Source organism: Falco peregrinus, chromosome 3, assembly GCF_023634155.1.
Source record: "Falco peregrinus isolate bFalPer1 chromosome 3, bFalPer1.pri, whole genome shotgun sequence".
Classification (NCBI taxonomy): Eukaryota; Metazoa; Chordata; class Aves; order Falconiformes; family Falconidae; genus Falco; species Falco peregrinus.
The window spans coordinates 21,891,659-21,908,073 of NC_073723.1; the positions used below are offsets into that span (position 1 = coordinate 21,891,659).

At 38.4% G+C, this 16,415-nt stretch overlaps 1 protein-coding gene across 1 annotated transcript in view; it reads left to right on the forward strand.

The window, feature by feature from the left end:
* Positions 1-16,415, forward strand: part of EIF3H (eukaryotic translation initiation factor 3 subunit H) — an 88,949-nt gene that overhangs the window by 54,698 nt on the left and 17,836 nt on the right. The gene's annotated exons all lie outside the window — the stretch shown is intronic.

Genomic DNA, 16,415 nt, shown 5'->3' on the forward strand with positions numbered 1-16,415 from the left:
GCTCACGGTCTTTGTCTTTGCACAGCAGCCATCACCTCTGTGCAGGATTGGAGGTCAGAAATTCAGCTTCTGTGTTCCTGCACCTGCTCATGTGCATAAAACAGTGTGCTATCCCTGCCGTGTTTGAGTTACAGGGCTGTTCTAAAGCTGATGTGTGTTTGGTGCCTGTTAACGAAAATTTTAGTACTTGTGATTTGTGGTTTAGGAGTATAACAAAACCACATTTTGGAAAGTTTTACCAGTGAAAATTGTAGGGGACGGTGAGTAAAATGTCTATAAAGTCTGCTTAGTGTGACTTTTTGTTTCTCAAGTACATTTAATGGTGTTGCTCATCAGCCACTGTCTCTGCCTTCTGTCTTTTCTTTCATCACTTGTATTGGCTCCATGAAAAAGAAATATCCCATTCTCAAAATTCACGAAAAACCCAGAGTGGGTTGTTAGTCAGCTTCAACTACAGGGTAAGTAGGAACCGAGTAAACACTTAAATCTGACTGTTCTGTAGATCTGAATATTACACTTGAGTTCTGGAGAAAAAAACAGTCAGACTGCAAAATCAAGCAAAGATCAAGTGCAGTTCTTGCACTTGAAATGCAGCATTGGAAAACAAGTTCGTTATTGCTTTTGTCCTTGAAAGGAGAAGTAAAGAGATAGTCATGTTAAAAACACTTTAGATCGAGAGTCTGTGAACGCTTGTGTAACATGGAGCAGGCCTTGACAAAGACTATTCTGTATACACGCTCTTCCGTTTGTGGATCTCTCCTTTGTGGCTGTGCAAACGTCTCTCCCCTTTGGGACTTAATTACATAGCCTCCTTGTAACAGCTACAATTGCTTACATAGAAAAGTAATATCAGGGGAGTATTTCATGTATTTATAGCTATCTTTTAAAACGACAGCTGGCTACCAGAGCCAGTGTGATGTGATCAGCAATTGCTCTCCAAAACAGAATTTGGAAGTCTATTTTAAAAGCTAATTGGCATATCTTTAAGTCCTGGGTAGTATTTCTGTTCCTCCTCGTGCTTCCAAAGTAATGCCTGAGAAAGGAGGCCTGGAAGATAGACTTTCATTGCCACATGGCCTTGTGGTAATAGAGGAGTTGAGGAGAACAGCATGGGCTCCACTGCTCCTTTAAAAAAAAAAAATAATAGTTGAACAGGCAAAGTTTCAGTTGTGTTGGAGTGATCATATAGCTGATTTAGCCAGTTGCCTAAAAATCTCACTGAAGGGCTGTCCATTCCAGAAATGGTATAGTTTACCATGGACTGGGTTATGCTGACTTCCCTAGTGGAAAGTCTGGATTTGTGAAACTGTTGTGGATTCAACTCTCCCATGCTGAGGTTTTGATAGTGCAATTGTCAGTTTGTCGAGTGTTTCTAACTCACAGGACTCTGGCAAGGCCATTTTCCATGTGGCTGTTCCACCTGCCAAAGGAGTGGGACATGGTTTCCAAGACCCATCAACTCAGAGTGTAAAAACTCAAGATGATTTGTAGAAAAAGTGTATTAGACTCTTAAGCTAAACAGTAACTGAAATGATTTACTGCACAGAAAAAAAATCTTTATTATGCTACCAACCAACACAATCTAGTTGGTGTTTTATGGCTAAGGACTCTGTGCATATGCCCCACAAGCTCTGTGTCTATGCGGATGCATTAATGCTCTCTAATCAGCAGTGCTGTGGCTCACAGTCTTCCTACAGAAGGAAGAATTTATTGTTTTCTTTTTCTTTTTTTTCCAGTCCCCTTGAGTATATTCTTATGATAAAATATGGAGGAGGTGTTGGAAACACAAATTGCAATTTTTAAGTAGTTGTTTGGAGACTCTGAGAGTAGTATAAACATCTTTCTTCTCAGGAAGAGAAAAGGTTTGCAGTATTTCCTGCTGGCACCTGGTGCTATGAATGCGATACATAAAAATAAAATAATCTGGAAAGCTTAAAATAATGATTTAATTTATATAATAATTAAGTAAACAGAAATGGAGCTTATTCTTTCTGAATTATCACCTTTCCAGATACCTCAAAGTTGCCATTGTTCAGATTATCAAACTTGCATTGTTCTGATATGAGTGTGTAACTGTGGCACATGTAAATTTTGGTTTTCTGTGAAATACTTCAGAAAACAGGATTCTTTGTAATATGTTGCAGAGAAGGATTCTTCAGCAGTTCATCTAGATTTTATTCTGGTTATGTTATTATTCAAGAGAATTTACTGACTTTGCTGTTGATGGCTGCAATAGTATTTCTCAATTTTCTTGATTTAAGTGCAGCTTTAAATGGAGGAGATCATGGTCACTGTGCTAAGATGCTTTTTAATTTGTATTTCATTCTGCCATGTTTCCCCATCTGTTGAACAAAATGAATTCTCTAAGCCTCTCTTTTCCAAGTCCTCTTGAACTTGCAGTTCAGTGTTATTCAGTCCTTGGCTTTGTTTCCTTTCTGTCCTTTTGACAGTTCTGTATTTTCATGTTTGCTTACCATATTGAACTGCAGTCCCAAAACTAAGCACAGTTTGGGAAACAAAATATTTTCGGACTGGCTTACCCATGTTAATTTTTTGAAACTGTTTCTGTTAGATTTTTGACATTCAGTGAGAATGGCTAAAATAAATATAGTCTGTGACTGTTAACCAAAGATTTTGTACCTATTGTGACTAGTGTCTTGTTTGCATTTGAAAAAGTATTTAGGCTGAATCCTTTGAGGATTATATAGTGCTCTGCATAATTGCTTTTAACGTTTTCAATAACCAACAAAAAGATGAATGCAGAATGAAAATAACTACTTTTAAAACGACAAAAAGTTGTCTTTGCTGAAATTTCACACTATGGTTGGTTGTTTCTAAAAGCCTGTATTTTACTCAAACCGAACTTGGTTTACTTGGATTGCCATAATTTTTCTTAACGATGTAGCAGAACGTTTGTGATCTTGGCCCCATTTAAAAAAAAATAAAAAAATCAAGCAATGATTTTGTGACTTGAATTAAGATTTGTTGGGGTTTTTTTATTTTTCCTTTTTTTTTTTTTTTTTTTTTCTTCACTGTGTCCTAACTTACTAAACCATTTTTTCCAGTCATAGGTTTGTTGAATTGCTGAGGTTGGAAGGATGTCTAGAGGTCTCTGGTCCAATCCCTCTGCTCAGAGCAGGTTCAGATAGGACAGGTTGCCTACTTGGCATGTCTCTCCTATACTGGGGAGCCCAGCACTAGACACAGCACCCCACATGTGTCTTACCAGTGCTGAGCAAAAGGAAGGGTCACCTCCCTTAAACTGCTGGCAATGCTCTGCCTAATGTAGCTCAGGATGCAAAATGGCCTCCTTTGCTGCAAGGGCAGGCTGCTGGCTCATGGTCAGCTCTGTGTCCACCAGGACCCCCAGGATCTTTTCTGCAGAGTTTCCTTCTAGCCCGTCACCCCCAGCATGTGCTGAAGCCTGGGGTTATTCCTCCCCAGGGGCAGGACTTTGCATTTCCGTTTGCAGAAGTTTGATATTCCTGTCAGCCCATTTCTCCAGCCTGTTGAAGTCCCTCTGGATGTCAGCACAAACCTCTGGTGTATCAGCCACTCCTCCCAGTTCTGTATAATTACAAACCTGAGGAGAGTGCACTCTGTTGTATCATCCAGGTCATTAATGAAGAAGACAGAAGAGTATTGGACCCAGTATGGACTCCTGGGGCACACCACTAGTGACTTTGTGCTGCTGATCACAACCCTGCATGCCTCATCATCACCACGTCTTTTATCTGAAGTCTGTTTGGGTAGTATTAATCTTGATGAACTTTTTTTTCCTTCAGCTATAATTTAGGTTGTAAATATAATTTAGCTACAAAGGCATTTTGGCAGTCAGTGAAATATAGGTACCACCAAGTGATTCAATGATTCATCTTTTCCTCAAACAAGGAAGCTGTTTTGCTTTGGGGTGAATGCTGTCCCAAGGGTTTATAATCTTCAGAGAAGAAGCAGGAATGGAAAGAATTGACTTGGCCAGCCCCCATCAGGGAGTCCTTCAGCTGAGCGAGCGGTGGAAGTGCAGCCTCCTCCCTCCAGCTCTGATGTACTGCACATTACACTGTGCTTTTACTAGTTGGAGAATTGATTACCGTGGATTTGTCCCTCTGCTTCCCAACTTGTTTCCCATGTACAAAACCTACTTTAAGTTTATAACTTCCTCCTTGGCACAGAGCACTTTTCTGCCTGTTTAAACAGGGTGTGAGTTTAGTTCTTGGCTACTTTAAAAGAACAAGCCACATTTAGATATAAAAGTTGCAAGTGCTATATTGCTGAAATATTAGCTTTGGCTTGCAGAATCCTGCTGTATGATGTTACAAGCCTTAGAAAGGGGAGAAATTCACCCTAACCACCCTAACTTTGTCTTGTGTAGCATGATCTAAAAGCCATGAGCTTTATTTTCTAAATCTAATATTCTTAAATTGTTGGCCATTTTAGTTCAAATTATTTGATTTTTTTTTTTTTTGCATTTGAACATAGTGCATGATTTCAAGTTGTTAGATGCCAAAGGCTGCTTGTGAGAAGGCATGGCTGTCTTTCACCTCAAATATCTAACCACTCCTGTTTTTATTGTTCCTCTTGCTGTGCTATGGAAAAGGCTTTGTGAGGCTGGCCTGAATTCATTGTTTCTTTGAGAACACATTGAAGAAGTTATACTAATGACAGGCGTCGCTGGTGTTAGCCTGGGCTTTAGAAACTCTACTGAGTAATACCAATGGTACTGCCATTCAGCAGATACCGCTCAGTGTTACAGCTCCGAACTGCAGCACTAATGCACAACGAGATGGGGTTTTTTTGTTCTGAGTTACCTTGGTCTGAATTCCCTAACTGTCAGGTTATTATCTGGGCAGTGGTGTGAAATCATAAGCTGTATTTTTTTTTTCTTTTTTTTTTGTTTTGGTGGGGGGGAGTGGGATAGAAATGAGCCTTGTAATACTGCGAACAAGCACATGCTGTCAGGTTTCTGTCTTGTTCATGGCTGAGAAGTTGTTTTTCCTTTGATTACTGTTGAACTTGCTTTACAACATCCTTTTTCCATGTATATAAAAGTATGGCCATGTGTGTTACATTTACCATGTTCTGTCCACCTTGATTCTTGGTTAAATGCACATTTAAATACAGGCAGGGTTCTGTATATTCTTGCCCACCCCTCCCACCCCCCCATGCGTGTGTATACACATACGTATACATACATCAGTGAGAACAAGGAAGCAATAAGTGATGATGTGAACTCTGATTTCCTTGGGAAGAAAATGGGACCTGTAATAGCTAACCATTCAGTTGTCCAAGACAAGATGGAAGTCTGATACAGAAATAGTTATGGGATTTGGAGAATGTTAATGCATCAGCACAATTGGGCTGGATCTGTCTTGGCCAGTTAAAATGTCATTTAGTTGTACGAGGTTTTACTTTCTTTAGGTCCGTATGGAAAGCCTCTAAAGATTAAACAGTGCTTGTTTAGGTACCTCAGTAGATTCTTGCGTCTTAAAACAAGGACTGGTGATGGCAGCACCCACCCTGGAAGTGTGGCATGCTAAATAGTATTTTTCTTCCCCAGATTAAGGAGTGAGCGTTCTGGTGGAAGGGTAGTGGGAACTGGGGGGAAAAAAAAAATACTTCCATGGTTCTTGTGTCAAAATTGTGTAGTTGGTGCCAGCGAGTCTTTCAAAACTGTCTGGTGGCTTTCCATGGCACCTGTGGTGTCAGTTGCTAACTCTGTCTTGAAGTCATATTGGAGTTATTTAGAAATCTGTATGTTTATGCCTGAAACTACACTTTTAAACTGTTAAGTACCTTAATACTGTTTAACTAATCAAATGTTGCACATGCTACTTAATCGATAGCTGTTGCAGCAGCAGTCATGTGAGGAAACAGTACAACGATGTGAGTGATGTCCTTTAACATCTTTGTGTTGGAATTGGCATAAAACCAAGGTTTCACCTAATGAGGCATGACATACTTCCTCAACTGATTTAGCTGCAAAATTCTTAACACATTGTTTTTTCTTCTAACAGCGGTGCTTAATTGTATGGGATGAGATGTGTTGAAAATTTGGATGCTATAAGTTCTGGATGATGATTTTCTGATCAGCAAGTCACGTGTCTCATCACTGTAAGCTTTTGCTAGCATCCATGGCCACTAAATAACTGCATCTCCAATACCCTGCTAATGCTGTTGCCTGTCATGTTGACATTTACATAGTGTTATTTGGCTTCAGGAATTGAAGGAGGCAGGTTTTCACATGCAGAAAGGGACTGTCTATCAGAATTTGATTTAACCTGCTGTTTCTTGGTGCAGCTGGCAGCTTCCAAAATGATTGTGCCATGACCATTGGCAGGGAGGATTTAATAAAAAAGCGTGAGTTTTCATGAGATGTGAAAATGTCTTGTCATATAATTGCAATAATGTAGGACTCTTTTAGGCAAATTCTTTCACAAGGTTTGAACCACTGGTACTACTTTTCCTGCAAAACCAAGTATTTTTCTTCAGGCTCCCTAGAAAATGTTAATCGGGATCTTCTATTCTTGAGCTCACCTACAGTCAGTTTCCTTCATATTATTTCACAAACCCTAAACTATCCTAAGAGAGAATTGAGAACAGCTTTTGGTAACCAACATGCTACAATAAAATACTAGTGTTAACATGTATCCCTGATGAATATTTTCATGTATTAAAAAAAAGGCAGTTATTTCAGATACTCAGTTCTGGCTCTCATTACACATCAGCTAAGTATGGATCTACAGCCTCCACATGTGCAACACAAGCCTTTCACTTCATCTATAGAAATGTTTAGATGGAAGCATTGTTCAGTTATCCTTTCAGAAACATGCATGTTAAGAATTTTTTGTGCTAGCACTAGGATAGTAAAAATTGCTGCTTTTTAGTTTTTTCTGCCCTCTTCCCAGTGATAAGAAGTGATGTCGAACGTCTGTCTCCTGTGTAGTGGTTGGATCTGTAGCTCGAGAACTTAAATCAGCAGGGAACCTCTCACTCTCAGATCTTTCTGTCTGCAAGCAAAAGAAGGGCAAAGATTTTTATCTTGGCAGGGATTGCAAGTGAGAAGTCATTTTATCTAGAAGTTGGTGCTTGGTAAAGTGAAGAGCTGTCCCCTGGATCTTGTAATGGAGAGATGTTTTCTCATCTGTCTACTGGGTAGTACTGCCTGGATTTGGACTTACTCATACCTTATGTGAATTTTTATTACTTATGGCTTGAGGACTTGACTGACGAGGAGTGTGCATAGATGGTAGTACAACAGAGATCCAAACGAAGCTACTCTTGGTAGGAGCTTTCATATAGTTTAATCATTGCTCTCTAAGCTAGTTGAATGGGATGTCTCCATTTTCCTTTGTGTTGTGGACAGTTAAATGGCTACCTGCTCAACGGGATGTGTTACAAAGGGGTGTTAGATGGTGTTTTAAGAGTGTTGTAAGAGGTATACTGAAATGTCCTTGTGACATTGTGTTCATCTAGGTATTATACAGAGCTCCCAGTTGTTGCTTTAAATGAGAGATGAGAGTTAAGTGCTGTTCTTAGTGGAAAGAAAGAAGTTAATATGACGCCTTTGATTAGCCAGTAACAGCACCTGGGCTAGATAAAAGTGGTAGATTTTGTAAAACTAATGTGAATTTTGGGGATTGTGTGTGGGACCTCCTTTCTTCCTTAAAGGAGCAGCAGCTGTTAACTGCCTCAAGCCTTGCTGGTGCACAGGGAGATCTTGCTCTGCACATGTAGACTCCCAGTAGAAGAAGCTGTAAGCCTGAGGCTGAAGGCATGCTCATCGGGTTTTTTTTTTCTTTCTTTTTCCCCCAAGAGCACTTAACACATTTGAAAGCTAGATACCTGTGTAATTTTGACTCAAAATGCATGTGTTTAACGGGGTAGTTACAGTTTTGCCAAAAATTGGAATTTTTCCTGACTAATTCTCCCTTCCAAATGTTTAACAGTGTTGTCCCTACATGATGGGTGGATAGAGGTCATAGAAAACAAATAGCTTGTGTAAATTTCAGTTGAAGAAACAGTCTGTAGCAATGAATTTTCTTTTAATGAATCCTGATTTACTAGAAGAACAAGTCAGGAAAAATGTACGAGGGCTGTGTCTGCTTCAGTGTTCAGACCATGTTTTGTGAGCTTGTAACTTAAGAACAGTGTGAGAGAGTCTTCAAAACAGACGTGTGGATATTTAATACCAAGGCATCAGAAAACCACTTGCTTTGTTGTATCTGGTAAGACAAGATGGGTGTTTTGGCTTCATGTAAGCTGTTGAAGATGGCTCCTCTTCCCCCTGCCCTTTGAATTTTTGCGACGGAAATACTAGGAGCGGTACAAGATAGTCAAACTTTGAAGCTTTACAAAAAAGAAAAATAGTTTTCTGCCATTCAAGGGGAGGTGGGGGATTTAAAAGCCCCAAAACCCCTTATGTGAAGTCATTATTGTTTTTCTTCATTTATTGAAAACTTATTAATAAAATGAGACTGACTTTCTTGTGGTCTGTACTGTATGACAGTACTGATTTTGAAACTGCAGCGATTACTAAGTTGTTTCCATTTCAGTGTTGTCCCCAGTCTGCTTTCAAATTGTTGAATGTGAAAACTTTGGGTTAAATTAAAAAAGTAGAAATGACTGTGTAATTCATTGATCTATAAACATTTCCATTTTTTTCCCCAGATAATTTAATAACCTCTCTGATCATTTATGTAATACCAAATTTCATAAAAATACATTAATCTGACTGATTGACATTTATGTAGGAAAGGAATTAGATTTTCACCACATTTTTCTGTTATTGTGTGCTTAATTGCTTTGTAACTTTAGCACTAAGGTAGGCATGTTGAAAATATTTTATAAAGAAAGAGCTTTAGTGAGGCTACACTAACAGATTAGAGTAAACAAGCAAAAATCAATGTCTAGTAAAGAAACTTAAGGAAATTTTACTACATTTTAAATTTTTTTTTTAAAGTTATTAGTGTGAGTTTGTTCTAACATATAGTTGGGTTTTGACCATGTTGATCCCTTTCGTGCCTTTAATCCTACTTTGCATTTTAGTGGCTAGAATGGGACCCATTGGACAAAAACTGTCAAGTGAAAGCTTCAAGGTGCTGGAGTTTATGGGAATGCATTCCTAATAGAAAACATTCGAGGCTTTCATTACGCATTTGATGTTATTAGGAAATGAGATAGCATCTTCTTGCTCTTTTACAAGGAAAGCAAGAATTAAGCTGCCCAGATGGCATTTTTAGTAGTATAATTTACTGCTGTCATGGCAATGTAGGCTGACTGGAATTTTTTTCTCGATAAAGATTTTAATCTTTTATCAAATCCATGTTCGGTCAACATAAAAATAGTAGTGTAGTAAGCCAAATGGATGCTTAGGTATGGATGTTTACCTGCCGTATAAGAGAAGATTGAGGATTAAGTGGTAAATGTTTGTAAGATACTGTGAAGGTATCCATATAAATGCCAAGAAACCTACTCTGGATACATGGCAGAAAACCTTCAAAATATGTTGAATTTTCTTCTGGCAGTCATCTTAAAGATCATTGTCAACGAAATAGGGAAATTATATTGCTTGATTCCAACTTTAATTTCAAGATGCTAGTTTAAAATGAATTTTTGAATTAAAAGATGCTTTTAGAAGACTCAAGTGTTTTAGTATTTCTGGAAGATGGTATTATAATGCTTTTATCCTTTGGTATAATGTTGAATACCTTAGAAGACAATTTTGCAAGTTATCTTGACAGGTCTACCCATGTTCTTTAGACTATTCTTGAGGCTTGGGTGTTTATTTTAACACAGTACAAGTTAACATTACCTTGAGTAGTGTAGAGAATTGGGTGATCAGTGAGATTTATTTAGTTTGTCCAAAGGTTTATCTAAGTGTTTCCTCGTGTGTTAATCAAATAATATGATAGCTTGATTGGTTTGATTGCCTCCCAATTCAGTGGTTATGTGCTCAGCCCCAAGCTGGCTCTCAGAGAACGCTGGGTGAGTGCCAGCACATGTGCAGGAAGTGGTGTGCTTCCATTTGCTGCTTTCCCGTTGTGCCGTCACGCACATCCCCGTGCTCCCCATTCCCTTGTTTTACAGCTTTTCTCTGAAAACTTGTCCTTACCCTCCTTTATTCCCACCAGCAAAAGAGCTACCCTCCCCTACCTTGCCCTGCTTTGGTAGGTAGTATGTCCTTGTGCTGGCCAGTGTCTTGGAACCACCTCTGTAAAGCAACAAGGTAGTGATGGGCAGTTACTGCTGCATTGGTGTGGTGTCCCAGACTCCAGGAGAGTTACCTCTGCCCATACTGCCAAGTCATCAACTCTGGTAGAATCTATGCATGGGCAACTGCTGGCTAAACTGGTAGTAAATAAGTCTGGAGACACATGCTTGCTTACGTCTTGGGTAAGTATCTCCAGACAGAAGCACTCCAAACGCTGTTTTATTTCTATTATGTTCCAGCTACTTTTCACTGTTCACCTACTGAGACCTTCTCTGGGTGTCCGCACGTTTTTCTGTAAAGCACAATTAATATCACACAGTGCTGTAGTAAAACTAACTCTGAATTGTGACGAAGGTTAAAAATGAATGAGTTCACTGCGCATACACAATGAATAGTTACTTTAGTTTTCCCTCTTCTGTTTCTCTCCTTTCTCATAAAGTGAAGGACTTTCTGCTTTAGAAAGCATTAAGGCACTAGCAAAGCCTCAGTTGCTGTAATGAGCATCTGCTCATGGAAGACGATTGAGCTTCCTCTGACTAGAGCAGTAGCATCAGTAGCATAGGTGGAGGCAATTGCTATAAAGAAAATGCAGATTTGTAAGGCATGCTTTTCAAATGGTGTGCAGTTCTTCCACCACAGTTGCTAACTTACTTAAATATGACAATTCCTCAAAACAAATTTAATCCACTTTGGACGAATATGTTCTGCCCTGTTCTTCATCCTTGAATTTAGCAATTAAAATAGAGTTGAATTAAGTCTTCTGACTCACATTTGGTTTTGTGGTCTTGTGATTGACTATGACTCTTGGACTTTTGCCTATTTTCAGGTGATTTTTTTTTTTCCCCCATCCAGCTACTTACAGGCCCTGGTCTGCTTAGCTTCCAAGTTTAGAGGAGATCAGGTGCTTTCAGCCCAGTATAGCAAAAGTGCATAAAATAAGAGTACTGTTTTGTAACCCTGACTTGATATTTTGGAGGAGGAAATGAATATTATTGAGGAAGGCAATATTTACTTTTAATTTTTCTCTGCCTGAATAGGAGAATTGTTGAGTTACTGAGCTTGTGCATTTGTCTTGGGAGAAGTGTTGGATATAGATAAAAATCTGCAAATATATGCATGCATATGTGTTGCACACTTAAGCTTAAGAAATATATTTCAGCAGTATCTAAAGGCTTTTTCAGATAAAGCAATGCCTTTGCCAGAATTAACTGTGAATTCTTGTTTTCTCTTTGCCCATCCTTTTAATTTGCATTTTTTTTAACCAGAGTAAGTTAGTTGTGGTACTAATTATATTTGTGTCTTCACAATTGGAATTGTTATCAATAGATGCAGCCATTGTGATTCATAGTTTTTTAGACAAATAATTGAGATTGTGTGTGTGGAGGGAAAATGAATTAATCTGTTGTCTCCATAATTCTTCATGCTTAATTAAATCAAATAAATCAATTTTCCTTCTTTTCAAATGCATACGCTGGTTCCTTGAACTAGCATCTGCTAACTTGTTTTAGTCATTGAAGATACTGTCTGAAGCATACATGTGGTTTGGCAAAGCTTAATATGTATAGAAAAAACAGAATTTTTTGTGCTGCTAAGTGTATAGCACTTGTTCAGTACGCATGCTACCACATGGTAGCACTTCAAAAGAGACAAGTAATTGCCTTAAAAATACTATCCACATTAGTAGTAGTGTTATGAAAGGAATATTTTAGCTATTTTCGTATATAGTTTGACCAGAATACCCGAAATTTGCCATGTTCATGTTGCCAGTTAAATTCAGAGAAGTGTTAGCGCAGAGGCTGGATGCTGTTTCTTCTGATGGACTTTCATGTCCCTTGGAAGACATGCTCAGTCTTGAAGTTCTAGTTAGTGGCAACCCTAGGTTTTAGTTCATCTGTCTTCTGTATGCCCAAGATTCTGCAAGGAAACTATTCATCCTCAGATACTCCAGAGTCTTTTGAGGAGGCTGTTGTAGGTGAGGGAGCCGCGAAGGTCTGCCTTGTTCTTGAAGCAGTGACCTGCCCTCATGGAGATGTGTAACTTCTGCTGTTTGGGTTCACACTTTAAGGACAAATTTGGGAAACTTGAGTCAAGACAAACACTTCATTGTGAAACCCAGACTGAAGGCTATGCAGATATTAGTGGTTCATGGCACAGGGTTAGTTGTTACCTCCTTTGGTAATGCTGCTTGTGTCCAGCATGCGCTGCAGCGAGCTGGTGGGCAGCAGTGTAAAACTGGTCTGTGACAGCACCTGGCACTGGGTACAAAGTTCTTCCACTTTGGTGGGTCTTGGCTTTTTAGACTCGTTGGTTACTGCTCTGAAAACCATATCTTTTAAGGTGTATCAACTTAAAATACATTTCAGAAATTAGGACCTTAAGCATCTGAGGTACCATTAAAAGTATTGCCTTCAGGCCATCTTTGATCAGGGTTTCGCATGTCACAATGTTTACCAGCAGTCTGAATGTAGCCAGGCTGCAACGCGTCTCATCTGATGGTAACGGTAACTATTGAAGGAATAAATTTTGGCAACATGTACATTGTCATGTGACCTGAGAGCTGGATTTTAATGAGTTGTTTATAAAGAAATAAAAATAATATGGTTTTACTGATAAATGAACTTGCATCATGTATCAAGTTGTTGCAAGAACACTTGTTTTGGAATCGTTTAGAAATAAGCTGTTATTGCAAGAAGGATGTGAATTTGTCTGTTGTTTGTAAACTCTGGTGTCAGACTTGTTTGTGTTTAAAAATCATCACATGGCCATTTTTTCCTTTTTTAAAGTGCCTCAGTTGAGAGAGTACGTGGCTGAGTTGTCCCAGTGTTGAATGGGTCATCACATTAGTGTTCAGTTCTTGGCCTTGCCTCTGATTTATTATGTAATTTTGGGTATGTTATTTTCTTATCGGTAAGGTAGGGTGTATACCTCCTCTATGTTAAAGCCCAGATAAAACTTCTAATTTTGCCAGTACTTTTTAGAAAAAGAAAAAGTGTTTACGTAATTTTAGTATTTTCTTTAATCTTTTACAAGTTTGTGAAAACATAGTTGAATTCAGGGGAAATAATACCCACCACACAACTGTAATAGGGTTTGGTTTACTGTTTTCGGTCAGTGAATTTTGTTAGTAGAAATTCACAGAAATCAGTCATATTCAAGCAAAACACCGAAATTGTATTGTTTTGCACTCCTGCTTCCAGACAAGTTATAGTAACACTTTCTAGCTGCATTAATGCCCCTTCCACCCCAGTTTATTTGCAAACTAACAAAAAAATGGGCTTTTTAGGGGAATGTTGGTGTTTTTTTTGTTTGTTTTTTAATACAAGCAAAAAAGAGAATCTTCTTTCAAAAAAAAAATAATCCACTGCGCAGAGGTGTTTGGGAGACGGGGGCTGTGCATTCTCTACGCAAGAAGCACACTGAGAAGTGCAAGCATGACTGTTGGCTGTCCTCATCATAAGGACACTCCTGAACAAATAATTTGCTTGAAAATATAGGTGGACTGTTTAAATATGCAGGAGAGGGGGGAAGCATCCTGGTCTGGCTGTTCCCCTGCCCTTTTCCTTGCTCACCTTGGTTCTGGGCTCTCTCAGACTTGGTGGCACTTTTTAGTGGCACCTTTGTGGCATGGGTCCTTGGGAAGGACTATGACTTGGAACAGTGAACTGTTGTGCATGACTGTCCCATCTCCTAGCAGACAGAGGACTGGGACAGTCTCATGCCTAGTCTGTGCTAAACTCCTAGGTAAAAAGTTGATCTGTAGATTGGACAGAAGATACAAAGAAACTGTGGTAACTATACCAACAAAAGCAGCTTGGGGGCTGTTATCCATTTGTGCAAGTTGGCAGCTTGTTGGAGCTATCTAGCTGCTAATACATGTTATAAAATATATATATATATGTTTGGTTAAAAGAGTTTCCATTTCTCCCTGGTGGGGACTGCATCATGTTTTAATTTCTGCAGTTGTTTTCCCAAGGCAGATATGTTAGCTATTGATGCTTTATTGGTTCTTTCAGATTTTTCCGCTGTTGCCTTCATTATCATCTAACTGCTTACAGTCATGAGAGGAGGAATTGCTGACTTGAAATCTGGGTGGTTTTCAGTGAGTCCTTTTTCTTCTGGATGTTATGTTCAGTTACATATTGCTGGTTATACGGTGTTTAAGAAAAGGAGTTGTCCTGGAACTTGTTTACTGGTTACCTCTCAGATGAAAACTTTTAAGAGCATGATATGCCTTTATTCAAGTTTGTAAAAGATCTGGATGTTTTCTTAGGGTATTCCCTCTCTTTGACATTACACCTCTCAAGGGAGAAATGGGTCAACCACGTGATTTCATAGGAATCTATATAAAAGTATCTTTTTCCTATCATTACATGACCATCTCTACTTTGACAGTGTCCTCAATTACAAGAGAAGTGTCACTGCAAGAAGCAGTCTGGCTCAGCTCTCTGAAAATCTGTATTTAACTTCATTCTCAAAAATCTTGTATGTCTTTTAGCTGCTTTTAAAAATATCTTTCTAGTTTCTCCTTTTCATGACTTCATTTGGCTAGAAAGGATCTAACCATAATTTCATCTTTTAGCTTGTTGTAGCACGTCATGTCAAAAGCAAGTCTTACTTGCTTTCCACACAGATACGTCTTTGAAAAGCTTCTTTTAACTGAAATAGTTTATTCTAGCTACATTTAATACATGGATCGTGTGGCTCTTCAATTGAAAATCATGGTAACAGCAGGTCTTTTTTAGTTTGTTCTGAGGGAGGTCTGTGTTCTTTATGTTTTAATTTTAAAATTTGGAAACTTTACAACTTCCCCCCAAAAAACCTGAACAAAAACTTTAAGTTGAGCTTCTTTGACAAGCTAGATCGTAGCTTTGGTTTTGTGAGAAGCATTGAGAGACTATCCACTAAAACATTGCGGCTGCTGTTGAAGGAGTATGCCCCAAACTGGCCACTCTTTCTGGAAGTTGTGCAATGAAAGTGGGATTAAAATTTATTTTGATTGTGCCAGGGGGAAGGTTTTTATACTGACTTTAAAATACCTGTTTGATCAATTCTGCTGTCTGTCCTGAAGAGTGTAGATTTTCAGATTTGCCTTGGTTTAGAGACAGCCAAATGGTATGGGCCTTTGCTTTGCTTGCAGCATATTATGGGATTTCAGGCTGTATCCCAGATGGTTCTGCTGTATTAGTTTTGGAGTGCTCTGTTATCATGGTGTCCTGGATGAAACACAATTTGCAAGTCATTTCTATTAAGATATTATGAAATAGAATGCAAGCACCAACATACGCTGATGGAAAAAGTCTGCAAAGGTTTATGTAAGTGTATGTAGATTACTTTAAAAATACAGTCAGTAAGATATGGCAATTTAATGAAAAGGGCCAGCAGACTGCAGAATGTAGTTTGTGCTGTAAGCGTGATAAGTTGGAAAAACATTTGTCCAATCTTGAAAAATGTCTCCTCGTATCTTTAAAGAATATGGTTGGATTTTCTTTTTCTCTTGAAAGGATATGAAGTGGGATCTGAAAATGTACATTGTGTTTTCTAATTTATATTGCTTTCTTTAATAATGAATATCATATTTTCATCTGCACAAGGAGAACTCTTGAAAAAAATTAACAAAAATGAATGCATAGGAGGTAGTTGTTTTTTATCTTTGTAAATTTTGCAGCTGCAGACAAAACTGAAGGGTTGTGTAGTGTTGTTACATTTGATTTCCTATTAGTTGGCTGTGAGTGTTAGTTCATCCGTTAATCACACTGAAATGTTTCCTTAAATTTAACCAGCAGGCACAGTGTCTGTCTGTTTAAAAGGTCTGATAAGTGATAAGGTGTGTTGATCTGCTCAATGGGATTATGTTAAACATTCCTGAATAGAATTCTGTTCTGTCAAGGCAATCTGAGCGAAGCATTTCGTAGAAATGGAATTTATGCGTTGGTACAATGAAACATTACAGCTGTTAGTGTAAAAAGCCTGATGAAAAATGTTCTCTACTGTCAAAAGTAACTTATTGTATATAAATACGTATGTGTATTTTGTATTATATATACATACATGCATACTTATGCATTTATAGACATCTAAAAAGAAGAAAGTGTAGAAAAATTGAAGATAAATGCAATCAAAACTGACAGCTATAGCTGATCCCCTAAACTCTAATACTGAAAATGTAGTTTTACATTGTGAAAAAGACATACTTTATTTTCTATCT